The sequence below is a fragment of the Lampris incognitus genome, chromosome 6 (assembly GCF_029633865.1).
Source record: "Lampris incognitus isolate fLamInc1 chromosome 6, fLamInc1.hap2, whole genome shotgun sequence".
In the NCBI taxonomy this organism is placed as follows: domain Eukaryota; kingdom Metazoa; phylum Chordata; class Actinopteri; order Lampriformes; family Lampridae; genus Lampris; species Lampris incognitus.
Window position 1 is genome coordinate 29832979 of NC_079216.1, and position 16822 is coordinate 29849800.

Sequence of the window (16822 nt, forward strand, 5' to 3'; positions counted from 1 at the left end):
CTTTCCCACCTTAAAAAAACACTATCCATCAGGGAAGGAGGGAAAACATGATTAGCGGCTAGTGGAGCATAGGTAGAAAAAGTCTGTAGGCCAAAGAAGCGCTTAAACTGAACCCAGATTCTAAGAGATGTTTTAACAATTACATTCTTAGTATATGGAGATGTGGAGGAATGGATAGGGGGGTGTAGCAAAGCTTTTAACGACGCAGGTTTAGCCGAATTGGATTCTATGATAAGCCATTCTGGAGGGGGTTAAGAGGCCTCAAGTTGAAGCCAGGATTTAAAAATTCTTATATTGAAGCCCAAAAATAAAATCTAAAGTTAGCCAGTGCCATGCCACCGAGCAGTTTAGGCCTTTGTAGATATTGGTTACGCATTCTAGGAACTTTCTTATTCCACACAAACTCCAGGATCATGCTGTCCACTTTGTGGAAAAACGTCTGAGGGAGGAATAGAGGTATACATTGAAATAGATAGGAAAAGCGTGGAAGAATATTCATTTTGACCATATTGACTCGTGCAACCAAAGAAAGATTAAGAACGGACCAGTGATCCAAATCCCCTTTAATTCGGGTCAGCAAAGGGGCAAAATTAGCTTTATAAAGATCCTCCATTTTTTGCGTGATTTCAACTCCAAAATACGTGAAACTGTGTTGGGCAATCTTAAAGGGTAGAGTATGCAAGGGTTAATCGTTAGCGGCGGTATTAATAGGAAATATTTCACTTTTGCTCAAATTCAGTTTGTATCCCGATATCAGGCTAAACGCCTGAAGAGTGGCGAGTATAGCAGGGACAGAGGTGGGCAAGCCAGAAACGTATAAAAGGAGATCATCCGCGTAAAGCGAGACTTTCAGTTCCATGCCATTTCTTACTATGCCTGTAATATGGGGATTGGATTGAAGCGCTACTGAAAGGGGTTCAATGGCAATAGGAAATGACAAAGGACTTAAGGGGCAGCCCTGTCTTGTAGAGCGGAAAAGGCGAAAGTAGTCAGAGTTAATATTATTCGTCCTGATTGAAGCATGTGGAGAAGAATAGAGTAACCGAATCCAGGAAATATTTTTTTTTTCCAAAGCCAAATTTCTCTAAAGTGAAGAAAATATAATTCCACTCCACTCTATCGAACGCCCTCTCGGCATCTAAAGATATCAAAGCCTCTTGAGTGTCACAAGGTGGAGTATTATAAATTACATTGAACAAACATCTAAGATTAGAGAATGAATGCCTATTTCGAATAAATCCTGTTTGATCTTGAAAAATTATAGAAGGGAGAACAGATTCAAGGCGTAGTGCTAGTAATTTGGATAACAATTTAAAGTCAGCATTCAGTAAACTTATTGGGCGATAAGAGCAGCAAGGTAAGGGATCTTTGTCTTTTTTCAAGAGGAGAGAAATAGAGGCTTGATTAAGAGTTTGAGGAAGATGTACAGCGACAAGTGATTCGTTAAACATATCTAATAGTAAAGGGGCCAGCTTATGCCAAAACTTCTTATAAAATTCAGACGGAAAACCATCTGGGCCTGGGCACTTCCCATTTTGCAGAGATGTAGCAGCTGCGTGAAGTTCTGAAATAGTAATTGAATTCTCTAATACTTTCACGTCTGATAGACCAATAGAGGGAATATCTAAATTTTCAAAGAAGGTATCATAATTAGGAGAAGATGGGCCTTGATCAGAAGAGTAAAGCGATACATAAAATTCCTTAAAAATATTATTAATTTCTAAAGGGTCAGTAGTTTTACCTGAATCTGTTTGGATCTGAGAAATATGACGCGATGTAGCCATTTGGCACAACTGGTGTGATAGTAGCTTGCTGGCCTTATCACCATGTTCATGGAACCGGAATCTCGACTGGAGCAAGAGTTCAGTAGTGCGATGAGTCATGAGGGCATCGTATTCAGCTTGTAAGGAGAGACGTTCCTTGTAAATATCTGGGGACTGGGAGGAAGCATACAAGTTATCAAGTTGAGAAATACTCTTTGCCAGCCTAGATAATGTTTCCTCTCTAACTTTTCTCTCATGTCTTGAATAAGAAATGATTTCCCCCCTAATATATGCCTTTAATGTCTCCCACAGCAAAGAAGCGGACACATCAGGTGTTTTGTTTACACTCACAAAAAAGTAAATCTGTTGTGAAACAAAGTTAACAAAATTCTCATTCGATAGTAAGCGTGTATTAAGACGCCATGGTGAGTGCGTGTTGATTATGTTTTTTAAAAAAAATGTTCATTGAGATTGGAGCATGGTCAATTATGACAATAGCATTGTATTTACAGTCTGACACCAATGAAAGTAGTCTATTATCAACCAAGAAAAAGTCAATACGGGTGAAAGTGTGATGCACATGGGAGAAGAAAGAATATTCCCTTTTAGAAGGGTTGAAAAAGCGCCAGGCATCAGAAACTGCAAACTCTTCCATGAAAGACTGGATTACTTTGGCAGATTTCGAGGTGAGCAAACCTTAGAGGAGGAGCGGTCCAACTGAGGATTGAGCCAGCAATCAAAGTCACCTCCTAAAATCAAACAGTGTGAGGACATATCAGGGAGAGTTGAGAAGAGACGTTTAAAAAAGGCCTCGTCGTCATAACTTGGAGCGTATACATTTGCCAAAATCAAGTGAGTGTTATGTATTTGGCCAGTAACAATAACGAATCTACCATTTGGATCAGAAATAACAGATGAATAAATAAATGGAACAGATTTGTGCAGCAGAATGGCAACCCCCCGTGATTTGCCCTGGAATGTAGAATGGTATATCTGACCCACCCATCCCCTTTTCAATCTGGCATGATCAGAAGCTTTAAGGTGGGTTTCTCGTAAAAAGATCACCTGAGCACCAAGAGTGTGAAGATGATGCAACACCTTGCTACGTTTTATGGGGTTATTGAGTCCTTTACAGTTAAAGCTAACGAATTTAATGCCCCCCCATATGAAGGCACTTTTACATTAGTATGAGACATGACTAAGCATATACAGTGCTATATACAAGGGCAGCGTGACAGTAGTAGAGCATAACACTGAAAACAAATGCCTGACTGATGGCAGAAAAAAAAGAGGACCAAGAACAAAAACGAAAAACAAAACCGAACCAAAACCAAAAGCCCTTCCACCCACCCACTGGCAGAAGCATCCCCCCAAATGGGATGCGTGCAACTTGACCCCAAAAAACACAAAAACTATCACACCTCCTAGTAGCTCTGATAAAAACCCACCAAACACTACTCGGCGTCCACTAAGAAAATGTGACATTTTAAGGAAACAATAAAAACATACAATAATAAACAGGCTTATAGCCTAATAATGTAAATATGTATGGTCTAAGCAGCTACATGTAACTATTCCACCCTAGAAAAAGTAGACAAGCAGCATGAATTTGCAGCATCAAACAAGCTTAACATGAAAGTGACTCCTGTTGTTAAAACTTCGAAGTTGAAGTATTCATGCATAATTAAACAGCAAACGTGTATTCAAGTTTTAACTGTAAACAACTTGAGATTTATTAAAAAAAAGCAGCAAAAAGTGAACAGAAAACAGTGGTAACATCAGTCTCTAGCATAGACTGGTCTCTAACCGTAGGCAATAGACCACTGCACTTTCGCGTTCGAACGTTAGAGCGGGGGGGGGCTAGAGGGGGATAGAAGCCGGCAAGTTTTAACACGGTTTAAATGGTTAACTATGTCGCTACGTTGGCTGCTGCGGACAAGAACAGATATTTGCGAAAAATTCGCAGTATCGGTGGCCAGTGTCCTTTCAATCGAACAGGGGAATGGGTTAATAACCCCACTCAATGGCCAGATGTGTCTTACGGCGACATCTACAATTACATAGGAACTAGGCTACATTTTCAACAAATGTTTGCATTTTATTCAATTATTATTTTTTACTGGATTACACATGACTGCATACAATGATGCATGGTATACTACTCAATAAGGATGACAATAATAATGTGATAACAATGTTTGCATTTTAACTGGGTAAGGGAGACCGGGGTAGTTACCCCTTGTTTCTAGGAAAGATAAACAAAATTGAGCATGTGACCAAATATTCAGGGGGGAGGGACCATTTTATGATTTTTAATGGATAAAAGTACATATGGGTTCGCAGAATGTGATCCCATTCAGACAGGTTTAGCTAACTGTGGAATTCCATATAGCCACCGGCTCAACCTGTGCCAGACCAAACTGTTCCAGGGAGGGAGAGAGAGGGGAAGGGGAAGAGGTGAGGGAGGGGCCAGAGCGGGTCTTAGAAAATATGAGTGGAGGAGGGAAGGCAAGGGGAGGGGAAGAGGGAGATTAATCAACCTATCCCGCAAGTGAGTTTCACATCTAGCTGCTCCAGTGTAGCTGAAGGGAGTCTGGCGAGGGAGACTACAGTGCAGCTAACATTATGCGGGTTGTAGCCTAGCTAACTCGGCTACATCTCGTTCAATGTAGCTAGCCTATTACACTGACTAAATTCGTTTTACCATCTGGGCCCACTGATCTATTGGCATTCTAACTTGACATTTTGGTGATTATAAAATGTAGAATAGACGTAACCTATTATTAGCTAGTTAAACTAGCTAACATTACCAGTGATGAAGTGCAGACCGCAGACGTAAACATGTTTGCTGTCAGGATCCCAAAGTTGTCCATCCTCGTCTTTCCTCTGATCGCCTGGAGCCATTTCAATCGTTTTTCTCCCTCCTTCTGCCTTTTAGGCAATACAAAAAAACGAATATTTGGGTTGTTTTTCTTGTTAACAGTACAGTCCACCACACAGCAACTTTTGGGCATCATAGCTACGGCTAGGCTGCGTATCTAATACAGTGCGGCTTGGCGGCTTGGGTTTTCTATCCCCCTCTCCTGGTGTCCTGTTGTCAAGGTACATGGAAGTGTTCCGGTGGTCTATCTAACGTCTCTGAAGCAAGGCACTATGGGAAATGTAGTCTTATTGCCTGGCAGTAGCGGCTAACCAACTAGCCAGTTAGCATGTCAGCTAAACTGCATCAGGATCGACAACTTTTTTAATGTTTTTCTCAACAAAATCTGATGCAAAGCAGGGTCATCAAACCTGTGAGTTTGTCCGCTGGGTAAGGTAATGCGAAGCGTTGCCGGGTAGAGAAGACCAAACTTGATGTTTGGGCAAGAGTGGAGCTCTTTTTCACTTTGGCAAAGGCGTCCCGTTTCTGGGCCACCACTGGAGTGAAATCCGGGAAAATCGAGATCCTCCTGCCATTGTAGGAGAGAGGAGAGGCTTCCCCGGCACGTCGCAGAATCTGGTTCCGAACTTGAAACAGGTTAACCCGAATAACAAGCGGACGTGGAGGTTCTCCATCTTTGGGCCTTGCACGGAGGGTACGATGGGCCCGATCCAGTACAGGTTTGTCATCAAGTCCCAATAGGTCTTGTAAGAGTTGGGCAGTAAACTCGGTGGGTCGCTGGCCTTCCAGACCCTCAGACAGGCCCAACAGGCGTACATTATTCCATCTTGACCGCCCCTCCAGGTCCTCGCATTTCTTGGAGAGAGAGTCGACCAGGGTGTTAAGCGTGCTAACATTAGCTTGAAGGTCGGCTAGCCCAGCGTTTCTCAAACCTCTCCTGGAGGACCACTTGTCCTGCATGTTTTAGATCTCTCCCTGCTCCAACACAGCTGATTTAAATGATCAGTTTTGTTATTAGGCAGCTTCGGGAGCTCATAACGAGTTGATCATTTGAATCAGCTGTGTTGGAGCAGGGAGAGATCTAAAACATGCAGGACAAGTGGTCCTCCAGGAGAGGTTTGAGAAACGCTGGGCTAGCCTGCTATCGTGGTTGTTAGCCGAGCGCTCGAGGTCAGTTGTAGTCTCAGTCTGAGAGGCCAGTTTAGCTTCGATCGACTCCAGAGCCGCCGTAATCTCTCTTTTGACAGCACCCGAGACGATGGATTCAAATTTATTGATGATATCGGAGCGCATTTCGTCCATCATCTGCATCATATTCATTAACAGAGCTTCATTAGCATCTAGCTGCTGCTGGGGTTCTGGCTCAGGAGAAAGCCGAGGCTTGTTGCCGCGACCTGATTTGGGAGCGTCGGATTTCCCTCTATTTGCCATCATAGATTGTCCTCAGTCGAAAAAAAGTCACGTAAAGCAAGTAGCTGCAAAAGTAAAGCTCGAAAAGCTTCAAAAGTGTAAAATAGTGCAAAAAAGTATAAATCAAGTCACATTTCGGCGGAGCACCTGCAAAACACGTCCTACATCAAGCCTGCTCAGCAGCGCCCCCTCATGCTTTTTTTTAATAGTATTAAATCACAGTTATAGTCTCAGAGGGCTTTTAACTCCCATGCTCAGTGACAAACATGAAGATAGAGTAGGTGCAGAACTTAATTGCTTATAGTCACACCACTTCAGTGCCCTGTGCCTACTTGTCCTATCCCAGGACAGGAGGCAAGAAGACACCCTGAACTTTGAGAGCAAGCCAGAGTACCTGGAGGAAACTAACACACAAACACAAAATACACAAGAGCTGGGTCCAGACCCAGGCCCCTCTTGCTGTAAAGTGCTGGTATTAACCAAGTCACTGTGCAACCCTACATGTGAGAAAAAAAACTATTGGAAAAAATGTTCAATTCTTTCAATGTTTATTAAAAGGATGCCTGATAGTGATTAATGGAAGTAAGAAAAAGATGGACACTGCACCCCCTCCACTGACAGAGAATACAACAGATGTAAATTATGACTTTTGTTGAGATATAATTTGCATACTTTTATAATTATGTATCTTTACCTCCAAAATTAATCTCTACTTTGACTTAAATTCTGACCTGATTTTGACCTGAATGAGAGATCTGCTGTTACTGTATAAAGCACTGCTGAAAACACTGTTTGTTCATCACCTCTTCATATATTGCTGTTGAATGATCATGTTGAAACATTAAAAAATATCTATCCCTTAAACTTGGAGATTAAAATATTATTTTATTGTCATATTTATGTGTAGATAAGGGGGAAATGCTTAACTATCGTGTTTTATTATCTAAGGGAGATGATGCCTCTGTTGATAAATTACTTTTTAAATTCAGGCTGGTGTCTTCATAAGTCACTGAAACACTTTTGGAAGGTTTTAAAAGGGGAAATCTATAAATACAGGGCATCTAGTTTTGAGAGATGATGTTTTTAGGGTATTGGTAATTAGTAGGAACTTGAGTCAGTTTAACCCTCTATCGCACACATTATGACAAAGCCATGGAATAAAATTGAGTGCCGCCGTGTTGGAGTTCTCCCCAGGGAATGAGAGGGTCGCCTCTATATGACTGCGAGTCACTGAGAGGAAGACTGACTGTTGTGTGTGCTTATGCACCGAATAGCAGTTTGGAGTATCCAGCCTTCTTGGAGTCTCTGGGTCGTGTCCTGGATAGGGTTCCACCTGTGGACTGTATAGTTCTGCTGGAGGGACTTCAACGCTCACATGGGCAACGATGGAGAAAACTGGAGGGATGTGACCGGGAGAAACAGCCTCCCCAGTCAGAACCCGAGCGGAGCCTTGTTATTGGACTTCTGTGTGAGTCATTGATTGGCCACAACAAACTTCATGTTCGAACATAAGGTAGTTCATAGGTGTACTTGGTACCAGAACACCTTAGGCTGAAGATCAATGATTGACTTTGTGGTCCTATCATCAGATCTGCAGCCGTATGTTTTGGACACTCAGGTGAAGAGAGGAGCAGAGCTGTCAACTGGTCACCACCTGATGTTGAGTTGGATCAAATAGTGGGGAAGGCTGCTGGACAGACCTGGCAAACCCAAACGTGCAGTGAGGGTGAACTAGGAACATCTGGCGGAGGCCCCTGTCCATGAGGTCTTCAACTCACACCTCTGGAAGAAATTCCCATGTAACCAGAAGGAGGCTGGGGACATGGAGTCTGAGCGGGCCATGTTCAAAGCCTCTATTGCAGATGCAGCAGGTAGGAGCTGTGGTCATAAGGTCATTGGTGCCTGTCGAGGTAGCAACCTAAGAACCCACTGGTGGACACCGGCAGTGACGGAAGCTGTCAGGCTGAAGAAGGAGGCCTTTTGGGCTTGGTTGGCCCAGGGGTCTCCTGTAGCAGCAGACAAGTACCAGAAGGCCAGTTGGGCTTCAGCTTCGGCGGTCGTGGAAGTAAAGTCTCGGGTGTTGGAGGAGTTCAGAGGGGCTATGGAGGACGACTTTTGGTTGGCCTCAAGGAAGTTCTGGCAAACCATCCGGTGACTCAAGAAGGGAAAGAAGGGCTTGACTCAGGCTGCGTTCAGCCCGGGAGGGGGACTATTGACCCGGACTGGGGATGTTTTGGGTGGTGGAAAGAACACTTTGATGAGCTCCTGAACCCAGCAAACACGTCCTCAGTGGAGGAGGTAGAGCCTGAAGACTCAGGGGAAGCTCCACCCATATCCCTGGCAGAGGTCTCTGAGGTAGTTATAAGCTCCTCGGTGGCAAGGCACCGGGAATGGATGAGATTCGCTCTGAGATGCTGAAGGCTCTGCACATTGTTGGGTTGTCATGGATGACACGCCTCTTCAGTGTCACGTGGAGATTGGGGACAGTACCTGTGGAGTGGCAGACTGGGGTGGTGGTTCCCATATTCAAAAAAGGGGAAAGGTGTGCTCCAATTATCGGGGCATCATATTGCTCAGCCTCCCTGGCAAAGTCTATTCTAGGGTGCTGGCATAGGAGTGTGTCTTCTTAACCATAATACCAAACTTGTGCCGTATAACGAAGTTTAATGAAAGAATAAAAGTTACAAGTGAGGCACTCGTCGCTGTCAGCTAGGCATGCTATCAGAACTAACCTAAAACAATGAACACTGGTAGTTGTAGTCCTATAACTAAACAATGACTATGTTGTCATGTCAGGTCCTACATTTTCCCCCTTCTTTAACTAAAACCCTAGGTCAAGATAAAGTCATTCAGTCTAGCAGGTAGTCTTCTTTCACGAGCTGGCCGTGGCTCTGCATGTTGTTGTTCTTGTGCCCTTGCTTGTGGCGTATCTCCCTGAACCACTTCTCGTCTCGGTTGTTGAAGGTTCTGCTCTTGACCTGGATCATGGTCAGGTGGTTGTGGAATGACCAACTCAGCATTCATGTCCTCTTCAGCAGGCTGGTTGGTGCAAAACAGTCTTCTTGAGTTCCAGAAGGTTCCATCTTGAAGCTGGAAGGTGTACCTGTCATGTCGACCGATGATCCTATAAGGGCCAGACAAACTGGTCTTCAGCTTGTGTCCCCTTAGTGGTCACTTGACCCAGACACAGTCTCCAACTTGCAGTGAGGGATCCTCCTTGACGTGGTTTCTTTTGTTGTAATACTTCTTTTGAGCCTCCTGACATTTCTGTATTTCTTTGCATAGCTTTGCATCATCAGGTGGTTTGTCAGCTGCGAAGGGTGGGCGGACAGTGTCCAGCAGGACTCTCAAGATTCTTCTGATCATGGGCTCTGTGAGTGATTTCCCTGTCACCTTGTGAGGCGTTGATCTATAGTGCAACAGTAATGTTTTCAGTGCATCAGAAAACTTTTCCTTCTTGCAGCAGGGCACGAAGACCATACGTCAGAACTTTGTTAAACCTCTCCACACCTGTATTAGCCAGTGGATGGTACAACTGTGTCTTCTGGTGCGTGATTCCTTTCTTCTCCAAGAAGCATGTGAAGTCAGCTTGGAATTGTGGACCATTATCTGTCACTAGAACTTGAAGCTTGCCTCATCATATAAACAGGTCTGAAAATAATCACTTTCACAATAGTCATGTTGCTTGTGGATATGACTTCAGGCCATTTGCTGTACAGGTCAGTGGCAATGATCAAATACTTCTGATGTGCTGCAGCTGCTTGTAGTTCCCCAAACATGTCCACTTGAATCTTCCCCCAAGGTCCTTTAGGCCATGGTGTTGGCTGTAGCGGTGGTTTCTCTGGTACGAGTGACTTTTCACTTAGTGCACAGGGCACACAGTTTTTCACAAAGTTGGTGACGTCGTCGTCCATCTTTGGCCACCATACTTTTCTGCAAAGGAACTGTTTCATCTTCCTTGTTCCTGGATGTCCTTGATGTGCTTGGGTGAGGACTTTGTGTCTGAGCGTGACTGGTACAACGGTACGGTCTCCTCTTCCAACACATGATGTTTTCCAACTGAAAAGATCTTCCCTTACTATGCAGTATGGGCTGATTAGCATGTCTTTCGGTGGACCTTTCCATCCTGTTTTCATGTAGCACAGCACTTCCTTCAGTACTGGATCTTGCAGTGTTTCTCTTGCAAGCTCTTCAGGAGTGATGGCTGATGAAGCTCATCAATGAAGGTCTGCTATATGAAGAGCACATCTTCCTCCTTGTGGAAATAAGACTTCTCTGAACCATCATCTTGTGACACAAGTCTTGAAAGGGTGTCTGCAACATTGTTGGACTTTCCTGAGAGAAACTCAGTTTTGTATGTGTACTGGGCAAGCTGATCTGATCATCTGGAGATTCTCATGGGCCATTTTCCAGTTCCTGAGGCCAACAGAAGAGTGGTCAGGGCCTGATGATCTGTTCTAAGAGTAAATGGTCCTCCGAATAAGTACACATGCCATTTCTCCATGCTCCATACACAAGCCAGTGCTTCTCTTTCCCCAACTGAGTATCTCTGTTCAGTGGCTGACAAGCTCTTTGATGCGTAAGCAACTGGACATTCTTCTCCATCCACTATCTGTGTTAGGACTGCACCTAATCCAACTGCTGAAGCGTCGCAGGTGAGGAATGTTGTACGATGTGGGTGGAAGTAAGCTAGAACAGTATTGAACGAGCTAAATTCTACAGAGGGGCTCGACTACAGGGAGAATCTGCAGCAATGTATGTAGCAGAGTTAAGGCAGCTAGCAAGTACAAGTGAATGGGGAGAGCTTATAGAGCAGTTGATAAAAGATCAGTTGATAAACAAGACTACAAGCAACAAGTTGAGGGAACGTTTTTATAGAGATGACGATGAGACATACAGAGATGCATAGAATAAGCTCAACCAACGCTATGGTCAGCATTTTATCATACAACGAGCGTTCAGAGACAAGCTGTCAAAATGGGCCGAAAATACAGCCCAAAGATGCAGAAGGCTTAAGAACATTTGCTGATTTCCTGAATGTCTGTCTACAAGCCATGCCTCATGTGAAGGGCCTAGAAATATTAAATGATTGTGAAGAAAACCAAAAGCTGGTGCATAAAGTTCCTGATTGGCTGGCATCCCATTGAAATCATTAGGTCACAGTGGCACCTATGGTCAGTAAAGAGTTTCCCACCTTCAAAGACTTTGCTAACTTTGTCACCCTCGAAGCAGAAATAGTATGCAACCCAGTTACTTCCCTACATGTTCTTCACTCATCTAATTCATCCTATGATAGAAGAAGCACAAATGAATCAAAGGGAAACAAAGCCAATGTCTTCAGCATCCAAACTGCTGTAAAAGGTGACAAATCAATATCAAGCGATGGAAAATCAAGACCTCCATGCATGTGGTGCAAACATATCAAAAATCAACTACCCAAGTGCCACAGTCACAGTGCCAAGGAATGTCATCACCGCCACACTTGTGATGTATGCAAGGGAAGACACCCCACCTGTCTCCATGATGAGAACTACAGAGGGCGTGAAGGTAGAGAAGGTCCTGTATCCACTGTGAACTCAGCTTCAAGCACTGCAGATGAAACCACGGCAGCAATGGCAGTCAACGTCACCAGAGGGGGTCAGTCATGCAGCAGATCGTTCATGTGTGGGTGACCATGGCCACTGACCCATCAAAAGAACAGCTTGTTTATGCATTATTGGACACTCAAAGTGATAGCACATTCATCGACAATGAGGTGAGCAATGAATTACAAGCAAATACCCAACATGTGAAGCTGAAACTTACCACTATGCTTGGAGAGAGCATGATCATGAAGTGTGAAAAGGTATCTGGACTCGGGGTGAGAGGCTACAATTCATGCATCCACATTGATCTTCCTTCTGCAAATACAAAAGACTGCATTCCTGGGAACCGTGATCATATACCCACTCATGAAACTGCAAGAAGATGGCCTCATTTAATAGCAATCGCCGAAAAAGTGCCACCCCTCCTCACCTGTGTTGTTGGGCTCTTAATTGGGTTCAACTGTCCCAAAGCATTAACACCGAGACAGGTATTAGCCAGAAAAGAAAACGAGCCCTATGCCATCCTTACAGATTTAGGATGGAGCATTGTGGGCTGCTCAACACCAAGCTTAGATGGAAAAGACACCAGCCTGTGTCACAAAGTCTCAGTAAAGGAATTGTCTCCAGTAACACCAATGGATGTGGTCAGTGCCCTGGAGTCAGACTTTAAGGACATCAAAGGAGATGACGAAACGGTCTTGCAAGAGGATCTAATTTTCCTGAGCAATCTAAAAGAAGGCATAAAACTAAATGATGAGGTACATTATGAGATGCCTTTACCCTTTAAGCAATGGCCACACTTACCGGATAACAGAAAACTTGCTGAAATCAGTCTCAGCCATTTACGCCGGAAGTTTTACAGAGATGAGAAATATAAGAAAGACTACAAGACATACATGAAGGAAATCATAGAGAGAGGTGATGTTGAAGAAGTGCAAGAAGACGGAATAACGGGTGAACAATGGTACATCCCTCGTCATGGCATAAACCACCCTAAAAAGCCTGACAAGCTGCGTGTTGTATTCGACTGCTCTGCGAAGTGCGGCGGCACAAGCCTCACTAAACATCTTCCAGGGCCAGACATGATAAACAACCTCACCGGTGTCTTTCTACGGTTCAGACGGCATCCTATAGCTCTTATGTGTGATATAGAAAAAATGTTTCATCATTTCCATTTGCCAGACCAAGATCGCAATTATTTACGTTTCCTGTGGTGGAAAGATGGAGATGCAAGCACACAACCTCAGGATTACCAAATTAAAGTCCATCTTTTCGGTGCAGTGTCATCCCCTGGCTGTGCGAAATACGGGCTGAAGTACCTAGCCAATGAAAACAGACTCTCATACCCAGTAGGATCACAGTTTATGGCAAGAGACTTTTATGTGGACGACAGAGTCACAAGTACGGATACCGTGGAAAAGGCCATTCAGTTGGCACAGGAGGCAAGATAAATATGCATCAAGGGGGGTCTCCATCTCCACAAATTTGTCTCAAACAACCATGCTGTACTACAGAGTATACCCCCATCAGAGCGGGCGACAGTTGCCAAGACAAAGAATTTGACTTTCTCTGACACACCAGTAGAGCGAGCTCAAGAAATTCACTGACAGTGATAGTTTCAGATTCAACTACACTTTGACAAACCAATCAGGGACATGTAGAGGCATATTGGCTACTGTCGCATCAAATTTGACCCTCTTGGCTTCCTTGCGCCATATGTCCTTAATGGGAAGAAGATTCTGCAAGAAATGTGCCATCAAGATGTTGGCTGGGATGAACCCCTACCAGAAATGTTGAGGCCACGGTGGGAGAGCTGGCGACATGACTTTGCCAACCTGGAGAAGATATATTTAACTCGATGGTACATGCCTGTCGATTTTGGAGAAGTCATTGGAACAGAGTTGCACCACTTTTCTGACGCAAGCACAAGCGAATACAGGCAGTGTGACTTTGTCTTGAACTCCAGCCATGCAGGTGGTGTGTGGGAGCACCAGATCAAGACGGTCAGGAGTGCCCTGGACTCCACACTATCACTTTCTGTCACGTATCTGGAAAAACCCAAAAGCAGATGGGACAACCAGGTAAGGGAAGAAATCAAGTCTTTATTGAGGTGGCCGATCCCAGGGGTAGAGCAGGAGTTGGCTCAGTGGCAGGTAGACTAGCAGGCTGAAGTCCTTTAGGCAACAAACCATGAATGGCAACGTTCCAGCGAAGACTGGTCCACAGTGGAGGCTTCTTAAAGGTGAGGGAGATTGCTTGATGGCCAGCAGGTGTGCCGGGGTGAAGGAGGAGTGAGCAGGTGTCAAGGGAGAGGGGGTGATTGCTTGATGGCCAGCAGGTGTGCCGGGGTGAAGGAGAGGTGAGCAGGTGTCAAGGGCGAGGAGGTGATTGCTTGATGGCCAGCAGGTGTGCCGGGGTGAAGGAGGGGCGAGCAGGTGTCAAGGGAGAGGGGGTGATTGTTTGATGGCCAGCAGGTGTGCCAGGGTGAAGGAGAGGTGAGCAGGTGTCAAGGGCGAGGGGCTGTGACAGTACCCCCCATCCGAGGGGCGCCACCGGGCGACCCACCAGCCCCGTCAGGGTGCGTCCTGTGGAAGTCCCGGATGAGGTTTGCGTCCAGGACAAGGTGACGAGGGACCCAACACCTTTCCTCCGGGCCATATCCCTCCCAGTCAACGAGATACTACAGGCCGCGACTGCGGCGACGAGAGTCCAGGAGATGACGAACAGTGTAAGCAGGATGATCGTTGATCATACGATGAGGTGGGGGCGGGGGGGCCGGAGGAACTAGAGGGCTGGTAGAGACAGGTTTGAGGCAGGACACATGGAAGGAAGGATGAACCCGGAGAGTGCGGGGCAGCTTCAGACGGCCCACAGAGGGGTTAATGACTTTAACAATTGAAAAGGGACCAATATACCTGGGGGACAGTTTTTTAGCTTCCGATTTCAAGGGTAGGTCCTTGGTAGAGAGCCATACCTGGTCACCGGGGGAGTAGTCCGGAGCAGGGGTGACGATCCGCCAAGCGCTGGTAATGGGCCTGGACAGACGGAACCGGAATGTCTACCTCCTGAGAAGGAAAAAGGGGAGGCCGATAGCCATAAAGGCATTGAAAAGGGGACAACCCAGTAGCAGACGATGGCAAGGTGTTATGGGCATATTCTACCCAGGGAAGTTGTGAGGACCAAGAGGATGGGTTGGCAGACACCAGACAGCGGAGAACAGTCTCCAATACCTGGTTGGCCCTCTCGGCCTGGCCGTTGGTCTGAGGATGGAACCCCGATGACAGGCTGACGGTGGCACCGATGGCAGAGCAGAAAGCCTTCCAGACAGCAGAAGTGAATTGGGGACCACGGTCAGACACTATATCATGGGGAAGACCGTGGACCCGGAAAACCTCCCTGACCAGCAGATCCGCAGTCTCTCGGGCCGAAGGCAGTTTAGACAAGGGCAAAAAATGAACAAATTTACTGAAGCGATCAACAACAGTCAGTACAACGGTATTACCATCGGAGGCGGGCAGACCAGAGACGAAATCCAAGGACAGATGCGACCAGGGACCATGTGGAACAGGCAGGGGCGCAGCGGACCGGCACTGGCCCGAGTGGAGGGCTTATTCTGGGCACAAACAGGACAGGCAGAAACAAAAGACCCAGTATCCTCCGTCATGGAAGGCCACCAGAACCGCCTACGGAGGAAGGCTAGGGTACGGGTTACTCCAGGATTGCAGGTAAGTTTGGAAGAGTGAGCCCATTGCAACACACTAGATTTAACAGCATCTGGAACAAACACGCGCCCAGGAGGACCGTTACCTGGGTCGGGCTGAGTCCGTTGTGCTGCCATGACCTCCCTTTCAATGTTCCTGGTGGCAGCCGCAGCCGCAACCACACAGGTAGAGGGAACAATGGTGTCAGGTTGGAGCTTGGGCTCAGACTCCTTCCCATGCACACGAGACAGAGCATCGGGCTTGGCATTCCTGGAGCCAGGTCTGTAAGTCAAAGAAAAATTAAAACGACCAAAAAAGAGCGCCCACCTGCTTGGCGCGGGTTGAGTCGCTTTGCTGACTGGATGTATTCCATTCTTATGGTCAGTCCACACTATAAAAGGAAGCTCAGACCCCTCCAGAAAATGTCGCCATTCCTCCAGTGCCAATTTCACTGCCAGGAGCTCACGATTCCCCACATCGTAGTTCCTTTCAGCTGGGGAGAGACGGTGAGACAGGAAGGCACAGGGGTGTGTCTTGCCATCCTCACTGGATCGCTGAGAAAGGACCGCCCCCACCCCAATCTCAGAGGTGTCCACTTCTACAACGAACTGCTTGGTTGGGTCTGGCTGGATGAGGATAGGAGCTGTGGTGAAGCGGTGCTTGAGGGCTTGGAAAGCTGCCTCTGCTACAGGGGTCCAAAGGAACGGTCTGGAGGTGGAGGTAAGAGCGGTTAGTGGGGCCGCAACACGGTTGTAATTGCGGATGAACCGTCTGTAGAAGTTGGCAAAACCGAGGAACCTCTGAAGCTGCTTACGGCTGGTCGGGCTTGGCCACTCAAGAACCGCTCTGACCTTGGCGGGGTCCATTCTCACTTGCCCATCGGCCATGATGTAGCCCAGGAAGGTGACTGAAGGAGCATGAAATTCGCACTTCTCTGCTTTTACAAAAAGGTGGTTCTCCAGAATCCGTTGAAGGACTTCGCGGACGTGCATGACATGCTCTGACAGGTCTCTGGAAAAAATCAGGATATCATCCAGGTAAACAAAAACGAAACGATCCAACATGTCACGTAGGATGTCATTGACCAGACTCTGGAAGACAGCTGGGGCGTTAGTGAGACCAAACGGCATCACCAGATATTCAAAATGCCCCAGGGGGGTGTTGAAGGCAGTTTTCCATTCATCTCCGTCTTGAACCCGGACCAGGTGGTAAGCATTGCGGAGGTCTAGTTTAGTGAACACTGTGGCTCCCTGGAGAGAATCAAAAGCAGACGTCATGAGGGGCAGAGGATACTTATTCTTGACCATGATGTTATTGAGGCCCCTATAGTCAAGACACGGCCTGAGGGTCTTGTCCTTCTTGGCCACAAAAAAGAACCCCGCACCAAGGGGTGACGATGAAGGGCGAATAAGACCAGCAGCCAATGAGTCCTTGATGTACCTCTCCATGGACTCCCGCTCAGGCTTGGAGAGGCTATATAGA